We start from the raw sequence: 13,894 nt of genomic DNA, 5'->3' as shown, positions 1-13,894 counted from the left end.
AAAGACCCATCTTCCTTTGAAATTCACTGTTACAAAGCTCTTTTATGTTCCTTCTTGAAAATTACTCTTTAAACTACCCAGCAACCCCTAGGGTTTTCACAAATAATTATTTGACAAACTCCAAATTATTGAATATTACAACACCAGACTTATTCAGATATCAAACTTCTGTGAAGTTTTCATCATTCAAAGGAGTGATTTACTCAACAAATATTCACTGAGCAGCTGTCACTGGGCAGGCACTGTTTTAGCACTAGAATACAGTCATGAACAAAACAGACAAACATCTTTTCTTTACGGCGTTCTTATTCTAGTGGGAGGAGAAAGACAAGGTGACAGCTGTAGACAAAAAATAAATCAGAGAAGGTGAAGATAAGGCCAGGCAACAGAGGGAGGGTTGCAAATGTAAACACAGCCATCAGGGAGGACCCTACTAAAAGGGGTGACAATTGAGGACAAACCGTGAAGTAGGTGAGAGTGAGGGGTACGTAAATCTAAGGGTAGAATATGGCAGGCCAGAGAAACAGCACTGAAATTTGGAATCAGGAAACCTAGACTTGAGGGTGAGCTCCTGTAATACCTGCCTACGTGGCCGTTAATTAGCAGGTCACTCAGTATCTCTGAAGTTCAGATACCCACCTATGGGGATGGACTTGGGGCATGGAATCACTTCTGAGTTCCTTCCGTCCTCTAAAATTCTATAACTATTTGTTCATTCACAGCTGAGTCATCAAGAGGAGGTTAGATGGCACATCTAACTAACTCACAAGGCAGGGAAATGCAGGATGCATTTATGAAAACTCTGCATCACAAATGCTTCCAGTGATAACAGTTCAGTGCTTACAAGCTGAACTTCAGTAACCTGGAAATCAGCACCAGCAACAGCTCATTCCCTGCCGCGCATCACTGTGGGGCTACTTGGAGAGATGGGGATAAAAGGTAACACATTTCACCTCTGTGAACACGTTAGTCTCCTGAACGTTCCTGTTTAGTTTGATACAAAGCGTCACTTCAACACGTCGTGCGCTTGGTCCCTGCATTTTGAAACCTGTCCAAGGTCTGATGGTTGTTTATCTGCTGCCAGTTGAAGTCCACAAGCAAGTTACAAGACTGACATCTCATGGAACAGATCAAGGCAGTGCCCTTCTCAAATGTTAATTTTATGATTTCTCATGTGCTTTTATTTTTCTTTAAAAATACACCTTGCGTAGGCCCCCAGATGAAAGTACTAGCTAGCTCTGTGTGAGAGATACTCAGAGGGATGGGTCCCTGTGTATTTCTATGCTTTGACCTTTGGTGATCAAAAATTCATATGCCTCAGATAGTCTTGGCACAAACAGCACCTCATCAGGGAAAGGACGAGCTGAATTTTTAGAATCTTCCCAGCAGCCTTGGGTTTATTTCTAGATTTTTCTATTTGGGTCTGCTTTACAGCTGTTTCTAGGAAAGACACACATTTTATTCTTCTCCAGTTTGATATGTCTTTTTTTTTCATTTTCATTTTTATTGAAATAGATGAGACTGAAACTGATTGGCTTCCCAAGGGCCATTTAGGGAAGGCGTCGCCATCATAAGCTATTTAAGCAAAACCATCAGGAAGGTGCCACAGAGAATAGTTGTAGATTCCAGCTCTAAGAGAAGTGAATCGGATTCAAGGTCCCTGATTCCTCAAGCTCTGCCCAGGTCTCCACAGAGAGAGGTATGTTTCATCTTCTGTTTTGCTACGTCTTCTGTTTCTGTAAGAACTATATTCTAAATTGACCTCAAACAAATGAAAACTTCACACAGCGAGTGGGTCTGTGGACAAGAAGCGTAGAACTCGCCTCCTGCTGTGGAGACGGGAGGGAACTAGCTTTTTTGGGATACTTACTGTGCTGCGGAACCTGGGCACGTGGTTAAATATGCCATTTCTTTTAACCTTAGTACAGTACATTGTGATTCTGATTTTTAAATAGGGAAACAGACTCAGACAAATCATGTAATCAGTACCTAGTAAAAAATTCCAAGTTCTTCTTACCTTTCCCCAAAAAAGCACGCCAGCTCTGATTATCCAGCCCTGCTTGGCTGCGGGGGTGCAGTTTGCCTGACATCAGACCCCAGAGCAGCACCGTGGCTGCCCCAGATGCAGGGGGGCTCCGGGGAGCGGGCGGCTGTCTGTCCCCCCACGGATGCTCTCGACCTGTGCCCGGCTGGGGCTGTCTCACGTGGGGCTGAGCCAACCTCCCTAGAATCCGTATTGTAATAACAACAGTTAGCACCTGAACCTTGGGAAATAACCAAACCCTCAGACTGACTTACAGGACCCAATGCCAACGGGTACGTTTCTTTGGGGAGCTATTCCAGGGCTAAGACTGGGCGAAGGTTTTGGTGCCCCCTTTCGGATAGGTCATCTCACTGAGTTTCTACTGTAGCCTAGAAAGTCTCTCCGTAGTGGCCGCTACTGAGTGGCCAACTGTCCAGCTCAGAGTACAGGTGCTGCTTCTCAGCTGTGGAACCAGAGGTGACTGCTGAGAACCAGAGCTCCGTAGACTCAGGAATCCTATGCTCGTAACTGTTATCCTTTGGGACATCTTTAATCCTCCAGTAACACCCAACCCCTGTGTATTTATTACCCAGTATATTCTGAGGTTTCCGTAGTCTGCCCTGAAAAGTGCAAAAAGCAAGTCTAAACGAGACAAGAAGAATGTGGTCTCGTGCTTTTCTTGAGGCAGCGCTTTCTCATCCTTTTTCCTTTCGGTGCAGAATGACGTGTGAGGCTCTGAGCCTCACGGTGAAAGAGCGAGGAACACTTGTGTGAGTCTTTAATTCAAAAGACTACTAATGGTTTGGACCTGGAATGGCTTTAAATGGTTTTACAAAGCCTTTTTCTAGCACTTCTTAAACTAAGGACAACTTAACCTAACTGGTGTGTGTGAAGGGATGGCCGAGGTCGAGAGGAATCGACTTGGGACCCCCTTTGTCTTTTACAAAGGTAAGCACGTGGGTGACCACACACACCTGACAGCACATTTCAACAATGCTGTCGACATCAAAAGTCAGAAAAGAGCAGGCGCCGTTTTCACACCCCGAGGAAGCAGATTTAGACCCCCTCATCTTGTGTATTCGGCTGTTGTAGAGATAAGACTCTCAGTATCATAGCAAGAGATTGTTTCAGATCAAAGTAACCATTTTCTTAAAATACTTGATAGATTTCCTCAGCAACGTAAAATGTCAGTTGGAGTAATTCCTTGAGGGTCATGGGAAAAATCTAAGAAGGGTCCTCTATCTATGGTTTTATTAATACTTTTTTTTAAATTTGTAATCTTAGCAGTACATAGGACTCGGGTGCAAAATGTCGACCTTAGAAAGTAGAGATCTGTACTCAGGGAACATTTAATTTGATATGTGTTCCGTTGAGAATGGCAGTCCAAAAGAAAAGTGGAAAGGGGCTGTGGAGTCAGAGAACCGTGACGTGTGTCAATCCTTTACCGCCCGGAACAGCCATCTCCATGTTGGTAGGACACTCACCTGGCTGAGATCCCACAGGTATCAGACGCGACCTGTGCAGACACTCCAGGCTCAGGTGTCCTTAAATCACTGTTGTTCAGCCTCCAGTCTTATTTCCTGCTGAATCCCCAGAACGTAGAACTGGACTTGGTGCTTGGTCAGTGGACAAGAGGTGTTTGTGCCGGGCGGGCGGGCGGGTTGATGCTCGTCCCTGAGTCGCCTGGTACCCCTGTCTTACGCTCTCCGCCTGTCCCAGTATGTTGGCGACCCGATAGCGCCGCCTGCCCAGTTCTCAATTTCTGTTTCTCTCCTGGATTGTTGTCTCGTTGATCAGCCATCTGGGTCTTGGACAGGGCAGCCCAAGGTCAAGTCCATGCTCCTTGGAAGCTGTCCCCATCTCCAGGTGTCCCCTGGGCACCCTCTGATGAGATGCGGTGATACTCTACAAGGAAAAGGAGGCGGTGTGATTACTAGTCCCCCCCGGGCAGCTCTCAGAGGGCGGCAGGCGGCGGTGCTCCCTCACGGGGTGTGTCTGCACTTCCCTGGCCCCTCTAGGCAGCCGTGGCCAAGAGCGACTTTGGCCAAGGCTCCCTGAGAGGGAATGGCCGTGTCGGTTGGACACAAGCATTTAGAGACGGAGGGGACTGGGCGCGTTACTTTCCCTGCTTAGTAACCACGGCAGCACGTTCCTAGTAAGAGCCCTCGCGCTGGCACGGCCGGGGGTGACGCTCACTGGATCCAAGTCACGGATCCTGGGGTCCTGCCCCACGAGGTTGCTTCCTGTTGGCCAGGCCTCGTCAGGGGAGCCACCAGGACCTGAGGTCGGGGCTCCACCAGCTGCAGCTCCAGCCTCAACCACAACTTTCCCTCCCAGTCCTAAAATGGAGAGAGACCTTTCGGTGCTGCTGCTTAATCCACAGACAAGCGATCCGTGTGTTCCTGAGGAGCAGAGCCAGCGCGCAAGTCAGAGCGAGAGAGAGAACGTCTGTGTGTAGCATCTCAGAGATGACGAGGGCCAGGAATTAGAGTATCTCCTATAGCCCGACCTGTAATTGTGCACTTCCAGGTTAGAGTAAGGTTGTGTAAAATGCTTAGAAAAGTTGTGAGACATACTAAGACCAGAAACCTCACATCAGCTGCATGGAGATAAATGCCGAAGGGGGAGAGAAACTCATGAGTTTTACAAAGTATACAGTTTCACATCGACGTGTACACACACCGACGCTTGTCCCCACATGTGTACGTTTAAGTAGAAAATGCCAAATAAGTTCTTTAAAGAACGTAATAAATTGAAACAGGAAACCAGATTCAGTGTTGGCTGTTCCAGTGTGTCCCCTCCTGTGGAGCCTGACGGTGCCAGGTGACCTCTGCCTTCGCCATCTCCTCCCTGAACGGTGTGTACTGGCGCTCCCAGTGCCGCAGCTCTCACAGCATATTGTCATCCTGAGGTGAGTGGGAACGTACCTCCTCCTGCTCTTCCATTAGACAGACACAAAGACAGACAGACAGAGAACTAGCCTCCACCTCCTCCATTAGAGACATTACCCCCCCACCCCCGCAGTGAAGAGTGAATGAGGCACCTCCACACCCATCCTTATTGAGTAAAACTTGTTTGCAGAAGTTATTTGCGCTAATGATTTGTTTCTGTCAGAAACAAACTGAAAATCATTCTAAATTTACATTGGTTTTATATGTTGTAAATTTTTAATAGTCTACCCTATGTTGATGCTTCTGTAAATATCTGTCTGTAGGCAAAAAAAAAATAGTTCAGTCACACTGGAGAGAGCGAGCAGGCAAGAGGAAGACACCTGCTCTATACGAGTTTAAGTGCATAAGTCGCACTTGTGTTTTACCCTTCAGTCCTGAAGTTGTAACATTAGAAACCAAAGGAGAGTTTTTCCTGGAAAATATAATATTACTTGCTTATTTATATATATGCTCCATTGTTCCTAAAAGCTGATGCAAGAAGGAAAACTGCTTTAATAGACAACGCTAGACTTTCAGGAGAAAGGCTGAACGCTACAACATACAAAGATTTTTCCTGACGCCTAGGTTTGGCAAAGGCATCTTACCTGACATGTGGCAGCCCATGTTTTCATAACATTCTGACACAAAGTAACTAGACTGGGTTTAGCCCTGGCTTTCTGGGGCTGTTTTCCGTCTGGACTATGCACCACCACCCCCTTGACAATCTAGAAAGTTCCTGAACTGTCTTTCTGCCCACATCACCTCTTGCTCCTCCTGTGCCCCGTCTCTCTCCCTTCCACGTCCTCTCCCCTCCTGAATGCAAAGGACCAAATGCAGGCACAGCCAGACTTCATACCATCTAGCCCGGCTTCCCCCCAGTGCCTAGTTTCACTGCGACTTCCGCACAGTTGACTGTAGTGTCTGCTCAGGAGAGGACAAGCTTTCGTCTCAGCAGGAAAATGAAAGAAACGGTGGGTAACACAGCATTTAGAATCCGTTACACAAAACCATGCAGTCGTACTAAACACTCACGTTCTAGACGTGGTGCGGGTCCTCTCTCGCCTTCTCTCCATCTTCAGTGTTTAGCGAGCCTGTCTGACAGCCCCGTCCTCCCCCCGTACCCTAGCTCACCCCACTGCCGCTCTTGGGGGACTCGTTCACCACAGGTTCCCGGGAGGGTGACGGTGGAGGGGGTGGCTCTGTTGCCCCACCCCCAAGCTGTACTGAGATCTGCTTACACGGTGCAGGTGCTGGGGGTACCACATGGTGATTATCTACACTGCAAATGATCAGGCTGAGTTAACACGCTCATCACCTCACAGTTACCTTGTGTGCATGGTGAGAACACTTAGTATTTTACTCTTTCGGCAACTTTCAAGTATACAGTATAGTTACCTCTAGCCACCTTGCTGTACCTTACATCCCCAGAAGTTCTTCATCTTGTAGCTGCTTTGACTAACATCTTTCCATTTCCTGGCCTCTCACACCCATCACTCACTTCCTCTTTCTCGGTGAGTTCAGCTTTTTTATACTCCACTTACAAGCGAGCTCATACCGAATGTCTGCATCTGATTTGTTTCACGTAGTAGCATAATGCCCTCAAGGTCCATCCACGTCTTTTGCAAAAGGCAAGGTTTCCTTATTGCGGCTGAATAATATTCCACCATAGACCCTTAGATTGTTTCCATGTAGCATTACTGCTTCAAGATAGAGATTTCATTCCCTTCCAGTACACACCCAGACGTGGGGTTGCTGGACCACAGAAGTTGTATTTTTATCTGAGGTACCTCCATACTGTTTTCCATCATGGCTGCACCAACTTACATTCCCCCAGCATTCATCTCGCTCAGAGCATAACTTCCACATATTATTATGCTAAAATTTCCCATTTCCAATAGAGAGAGGAGGGAAGGGAGAACCTACCGTGCCCGGGGCATGGTACTGTCTGTGTGGCCTCTGCTCTGTTGCTGTTTATCTGCAGTCTTGATGAGGATACCATGCACGTGCTTACCACTTTATTATTAATTTGGTGAATGAATATGTAATGACTAGCCCCACGTTTGGTGCTGGCATGATGGTTGTCCCAGCATCAGCTGCAGCACAGGAAAAAATAATGAATTTCAATTAATGTTTGGTTAATACTGTTCATAAAGGATGACTAAAGCCAGACAGTAAAGCAGTAAGCTGGTCGTCTGCATTGACTCCTTCATGGGAAGAGGCCAAGGTTAAGAGGAGTTTGGAGCGTAAGTCAAATCGAAAAAGCACTGGCGAATAATCTCACTCCCTTCCTCTCTCCTCTCCCAAGGCTTCGTCAGTATGTTCTACACCTGCCTTTGAATTACCTGCTTTCCCCTTTTGTACACTGGTTCAAATGCGAGAAAAGTTAAATATAACCCCCCCAAGAGCAGCACACTGAGCACCTGTGCTACTTAAATAAAACGCTCAACAGTGCAGAAATTCAACACCCACTTATAAAAACACTCAGCACAGTGGGTACAGAGGGAAGGTTCCTCAGCATCATGAAGGCCACAGCTGTCTGACAAGCCCACAGCTCGTGTCATTAATGAACAGCGCTAAGATCAGGAAGAGACAAGGGTGCCCACTCTCACCACTTACAGTTGACATAGTTAGGGAGTCCTAGCCAGAACAATTAGGCAAAAAAAATAAATATTACATATATAAAAAATACTAAAGACTCTACTGAATTTATTAGTCCTAACAGATTTTTGGTAAAGTTGCAGGATACAAAATCAGTGTACAAAAATGTGTTGCATTTCTTTGCATTAATAAAGTAAGGAAACTGCCATTTACAATTGCATCAAAAAGAATTAACATAAGAATAAATTTAACCAAGGAAGTGCAAGACCTGTACACTGAAAACTCTAAGAACTTGATGATGAAAGAAACTGAAGACAAAGAAATGGAAAGATATTCCATGCTCATGGATTGGAAGAATTAATGTTAACTATTCATACTAACCACAGCAGTCCAGAGAGCCCATGCATTCCCATCAAAATTCCAATGGCATTTTTCACAGAAATAGAACAATCCTGAAATTTGTGTGGAATCATAAAGACCCTGAAGAGGCAAAGCCGCCCTGAGGAAGAAGAACAAAACTGGAGGCATTCTGCTCCCTGATTTCAATATTAAAAGCCACAGTAATCAAACCTGTGTGGTACTGGTGTCAAATAGACACACAGATCAGTGGGACAGAATAGAGCCCAGAAATAAACCTGCACATATATCGCTAATTTATGACCAAAGAGCCAAGAATATACAATGGGGAAAGGACTTTCACTTCAGTAGACGGTGTTACTAAACTGGACAGCCACCTGCAAAAGAATGGATGAAACTCAAGTCAAAGTGGATTAAAGACTTGAACACTAGACCTGAAACCATACAGCTCCTAGAAGAGAACAGGCAGTATGCTTTCTGGCACCATTCTCGGCAGTGATTTTTTGGATTGGACACGAAGCAATGGCAACAAAAGCAAAAGTAAACTAGGGGGACATCATCAAACTGAAACACTTCTGCACAGAAATCATCAACAGAAGGTCAAGTTCACCTACGGAATGGGGAAAAATATTTGCAAATCACATATATCTGATGCTGGATTAATACTAAAAACACACTAATAAGCCATACAACTCAGCCAAAAAACAGACAATCCAATTTCAAAATGAGCAGAGGATTTCAATAGGTATTGTTCCGAAGAAGACACACAGGGCCAACAGATTCATGAAAAGATGCCCAGCATCACTAATCAGGGAAGTGCAAACCAAACCACAGTGAGATACCACTTCACCTGTACGAGAACAGCTATTATCAGAAAGCCAAGAAATCAGTTACTGGTGAGGATGTGGAGAAGAGAGAACCTCTGTGCGTGGCTGGTGGAAACGTAAACTGATGCCACCACTACGGAAAGTAGTGTAGAGTTTGATCCAGAAATTCTCTGGGTATTTATGTGAAGAAAACAGAAACTAACTCAGCTAACGCAAAAAGAATCCGCATCCCCATATTCATTGCAGCATTATTTAAATAGTCAAGATATGGAAGCAGCCTACATGTCCGCTGACAGGTGAATTAAAAAAATGTTATACACCCCCCCAATATTTTTCATTCAATCATAAAAACAAAGAAATCTTGCTATTAGTGACAACATGAATGGACCCTGAGGGCATTACTGCTAAGTGAAATCAGTCAGAGAAAGACAAATAACATATGATCTCACTATATGTGGAATTCCCCCCGCCCCCCCCCCCACCAAAAGAACTTGTAGATAAAGAGAAACAGATTGGCGGTTAGCAGGTTGAAACTGACAGAAGGTACAAACGTCCAGTTATAAAATAAGTAGCCCTGATGACCTAATGTACAGCATGGTAACAGTAATACTAAAACATACTGAAAGGTGCTACAGAGAAGTTCTCACCACAAGACAGAAATTTCTACCTCTGTGATGATGGTTGTTAATTAAAACACTGATCATTTCACATTATAGAAAAATATCAAATCATTATGTTGTACAACTGAAACTAATACAGTGCTATATGTCAATTATATCTCAGTAAAACACACACACACACATATATATGTGTATATATATATATATATATATATATATATATATATATACACACACACACACACACACACACCAGAAGCACTGATTTTTCCAGGGACATGTAATTCAAGAGTTTTGATAGGTTAGGATATTGATGACTGTACTATGACAACTACTCCTACAGCTGTGACCATAAACATTCAGCAAAGCTTCCATTCTCCACTTCATACTAGTTGGTGGGACTAAAATAGCAGGTTTCAAGGGGGCAGAGGGAGAGCGTTAATGAAAACTTAAGAAATAATAAGGCTCATTCCCATAGGAAGAAGAAAATGTTAGGATTTCAAGTGCCTCCTAGACCTTCTGTAATAGAAAATTGAAGTAACTCACTTTCTGTCTTTTCAAACACAGTTTAGCCCTGCACTGACTCTAGAAGACAAATAGGGTGCAGGCCGGTCCCTAATAATAGCTATTTTTCTCTTATTAAAATAGCAAGTCACAGATATTTGATAAAATGAAGGAGCAGTATCATAAGGGCACTGGGATGTGGGAGTAGCAAGATGCATTCCAAGAGCAGTACCTAAAGGGTGAGAGCATCTTCTGCTGGGGAAGGAAAGACAGGGATAAAATCAGCTGCATTTGTTTACACTAACAACAAACTAGCAGGAAGGGAAAGTAAAGAAACAGTGCTTTCTAAAATTGCCTCCAAAACAATAAAATACTTAGGAATAAATCTGACCAAGAGGTGAAAGACTCATACGTGGAAAACTACAAAACACTGAATAACGAAATTAAAGATGACTTGAAGAAATGGAAAGATAGCCCATGCTCTTTGATTGGAAGAATCAATATCATTAAAATGGCCATACTACCCAAGGCAGTCTACTGATTTAATGTGATCCCTATCAAATTACCCAGGACATTTTTCACAGAACTAGAACAGTTCTAAAATTTATATGGAACCACAAAAGACCCAGAATTGCCAAAGCAATATAGATAAAAAGAACGAAGCTGGAGGAATAACATTCCCAGTCTTCAGACAATACTACAGAGCTATGGTAATCAAAACAGCGTGATATTGGCATAAAAACAGACATCTGGATCAATGGAACAGAATAGAGAGCCCAGAAATAAACCCATAGACCTATGGTCAATTAACCTTCGACAAAGGAGGCAAGAATATACAGTGGAGAAAAGACATTCTCTTCAGCAAGTGGTGTTGGGAAAACCAGACAGCAGCATGTAAGTTACAATACTCCCTCACTCCATACACAAAAGTAAACTCAAAATGGCTTAAAGACTTACATATAAGACAAGATACAATAAATCTCCTAGAAGGAAACAGACAAAACATTCCCTGGTATAAATCTCAGTGTTCTCCTAGGGCAGTCTACCCAGGCAGTAGAAACAACAGCAAAAATTAACAAATGGGTCTTAATTAAACTTACAAGCTTTTGCACAGCAAAGGGAACCATAAGCAAAAAAAAAAAAAGACAACCTACAGAATAGGAGAAAATATTTGCAAATGATATGACTGACAAAGGTTTTATTTCCAGAATATATAAGCAGCTCAGACAACTTAATAAGAAAAAAACAAACAGCTCAATCCAAAAACGGGCAGAAGACCTAAATGATCAGTTCTCCTATTAAAACATACAAATGTCCAATAGGCACATGAAAAAATGCTATCACTGATTATCAGAGAAATGCAAGTCAAAACTATAATGAGTCAGAATGGCCATCATTCAAAAGTCCATAAATGATAAATGCTGGAGAGGCTGTGGAGAAAAGGGAACCCTCCTATACTACTGGTGGGAATGTAGTTTGGTGCAGCCATTATGGAAAGCAGTATGGAGATTCCTCAAAAGACTGAAAATAGACTTACTATATGATCCAGCAATACCACTCCTGGGTATCTCTCCAAAGAGAACTCTAATTCAAAAAGATACGTGCACCCCAGTGTTCACAGCAGCACTATTTTTACAATAGCCAAGACATGGAACCAACCTAAATGTCCATCAGCAGATGACTGGATAAAGAAGTTGTGGTATATTTGTACAATAGAATACTATTTAGCCATAAAAAAGAATAAAATACTGCCATTTGCAGCAACATGGTTGGACCTGGAGATCGTCATTCTAAGCGAAGTAAGCCAGAAAAAGAAAGATACCATATGATATCACTCATATGTGGAATCTTAAAAAAAAAAAAAAGGACACTAATGAACTCATCTACAAAACAGAAGTAGACTCACGGACATAGAAAACAATCCTATGGTTACCGGGGGAAAGGGGTGGGAAAGGATAAATTTGGGAGTTTGAGATTTGCAAATGTTAACCACTATATATAAAAATAGATAAAAAACAAATTCCTTCTGTATAGCACAGGAAACTACATACAATATCTTCTAATAACCTTTAATGAAAAAGAATATGAAAATGAATACATGTATATATATGCATGACTAGGGTATTATTCTACATGCCAGAAATTGACACACTGTAACTGATTACACTTAAAATTAAAAAAAATTATTCCACCTTGGGAAAAAAAAAAGCAGACTCATGCCCTAATACCTCCACAGCCTATGTAAGCAAACCCAAACCTACGCATGTGAACTGGTAGAGCCCATGCTTAGCATGCATGAGGTCCTGGGTTCAATCCCCAGTGCCTCCACCAAAAAAAGAGAATTAAAAATGTAGAAATAAGCTACAGCCCATCAGTAATTAGCTTCCACCTTTTCTCTGTGAGTTTCTACCCAGGCTGTCAGTGAGCAGCTTCCAGCTTGGCATTGCCCAGTCTGAATCGATTTTTGCTCAAGTAAAATCTTAATTTTTAAAAATATACCTCAGTTTATCATTTAACATGCCAAACATTTAGATCCTATTATTAAGTGTAAAAGAGTTTAATTTAGCTATTTTTTAAAAGGATTTTCAGATTAGCTAAGAAGGCAAAATCCAGCACTCCAGGTTAATATGTTGATGTTATGTTATATATATGTATACTTTTCTCCACTTAAAGTAATGCACATATAATTATTTCAGATGGAGAAAAGTCTGCAAAATTATGTTGCTATTGGTCAAACAAAGAGGAAGGGGATAAAAATATATATTATATATGTGAATATATAGAATACATATATAAGTAAATATTAACATTAATGATAAATCACAGTATTTACCAATGAAATAGTTACCAAAAGGAAAATAGGACAGAGGGGAAGAGAGGATGATAGAAACTAGATTTGTTTTTGTAAATTTGACTTGAGTCACATAAAACTTTACATAATGATCAAACAAAATTAAATTTAAAATAAAGCAATCTCTGAACATCACAATGAGACAGCTGAGCTTGAGTATCCAGCAGGGGGCACAACACCACCAGGAGGACTCCTCCAAGTGTCTTTAAAAACAGTGATTTGACTGTTGTCCTCGGTGGATTGTTACTGGAAGGACAAGAACCACTTCAGAAAAGCTTACAATGATTTTTACATCATTTTCCTGGTGGTGGTCTTAATAGTTATTCCGAAACCATGTGTGTGTGTCCTGAATAAAAGCAAATGAGTAATTATACTCGTATCATTGAAAACCTGAATATTTGACATGAGAAAAGGATGCTGTAGGGGGAAAAAAATCCTCTACTGTTGAGTTTGAATAAGAAATATCCTATAATGCACATTATTAAACTAAACGATTCCTAGCTTCGTCCTCTGGAAAGACAGAAACAAGTGCTCAGTCCCGTGCACTAAGATCATGTCTCCACATCCCATTTTCCACTAAAAGGAATCAAGGGCTCCTTGAAGAAATAGCTGATTACAGACCTGTGGCAGGAAATGCACAAGATGATCCCCGAATATCAAAGGCAGCTTTGACGATATCAGAACACCAATAATAAGTTAAAGAGGCTCCCAGCAGCCACAGATGAGAAGACTTGAATAATGAATATAGTAACTGCAATAAGCTGAAAGGCATCGGGTATGTTACAGTTCCCGAGTTCCTGAAGGTACCATGAAAACCATGCGCTACTGATCATCCTTGAGTTCAGGAAACCAAGATCATTACAAACCAGCAAATAAAGAGAGATCATATGTTTATTTTGCTTTCTCTCTGTACAATCTACTCCAAGTAACCAAGTAGTCGATGTGATGTTGCTTCTTGTAGAAATGTTTCATCTAGTAAATGAAGAAGGAATTTCAAAATTTCAGTGTCACCATCTGACAACCTTTAATGAATTATTCGATTTAGACAGTGGTAGTCAAATGACAGCCGGTATCACCAAAAAGCCATCAGGCATGTGCTTCTGGATGGAGACACACACCACCCCCTATGGGTATTTTTGACAAAAACTGAGCCTTAATCTGTTGAGATCCCTATTCAATCCTGG

The 13,894-nt window shown here is 42.4% G+C and overlaps 1 protein-coding gene across 9 annotated transcripts in view; it reads left to right on the top strand.

Moving 5' to 3' along the window:
* DLGAP1 (DLG associated protein 1) overlaps positions 1-13,894 on the top strand; it is an 822,007-nt gene that overhangs the window by 514,559 nt on the left and 293,554 nt on the right. For all 9 annotated transcript variants that reach the window (XM_072949181.1, XM_072949175.1, XM_072949174.1 and 6 more), the window contains 2 exons: positions 723-939; positions 1,516-1,699. The gene's annotated coding sequence lies outside the window, so the exon portion shown is untranslated. The remainder of the gene's footprint in view (positions 1-722; positions 940-1,515; positions 1,700-13,894) is intronic.

This window comes from Vicugna pacos, chromosome 24 (assembly GCF_048564905.1).
Source record: "Vicugna pacos chromosome 24, VicPac4, whole genome shotgun sequence".
In the NCBI taxonomy this organism is placed as follows: domain Eukaryota; kingdom Metazoa; phylum Chordata; class Mammalia; order Artiodactyla; family Camelidae; genus Vicugna; species Vicugna pacos.
This window is presented reverse-complemented; position numbering and strand designations above follow the sequence as displayed.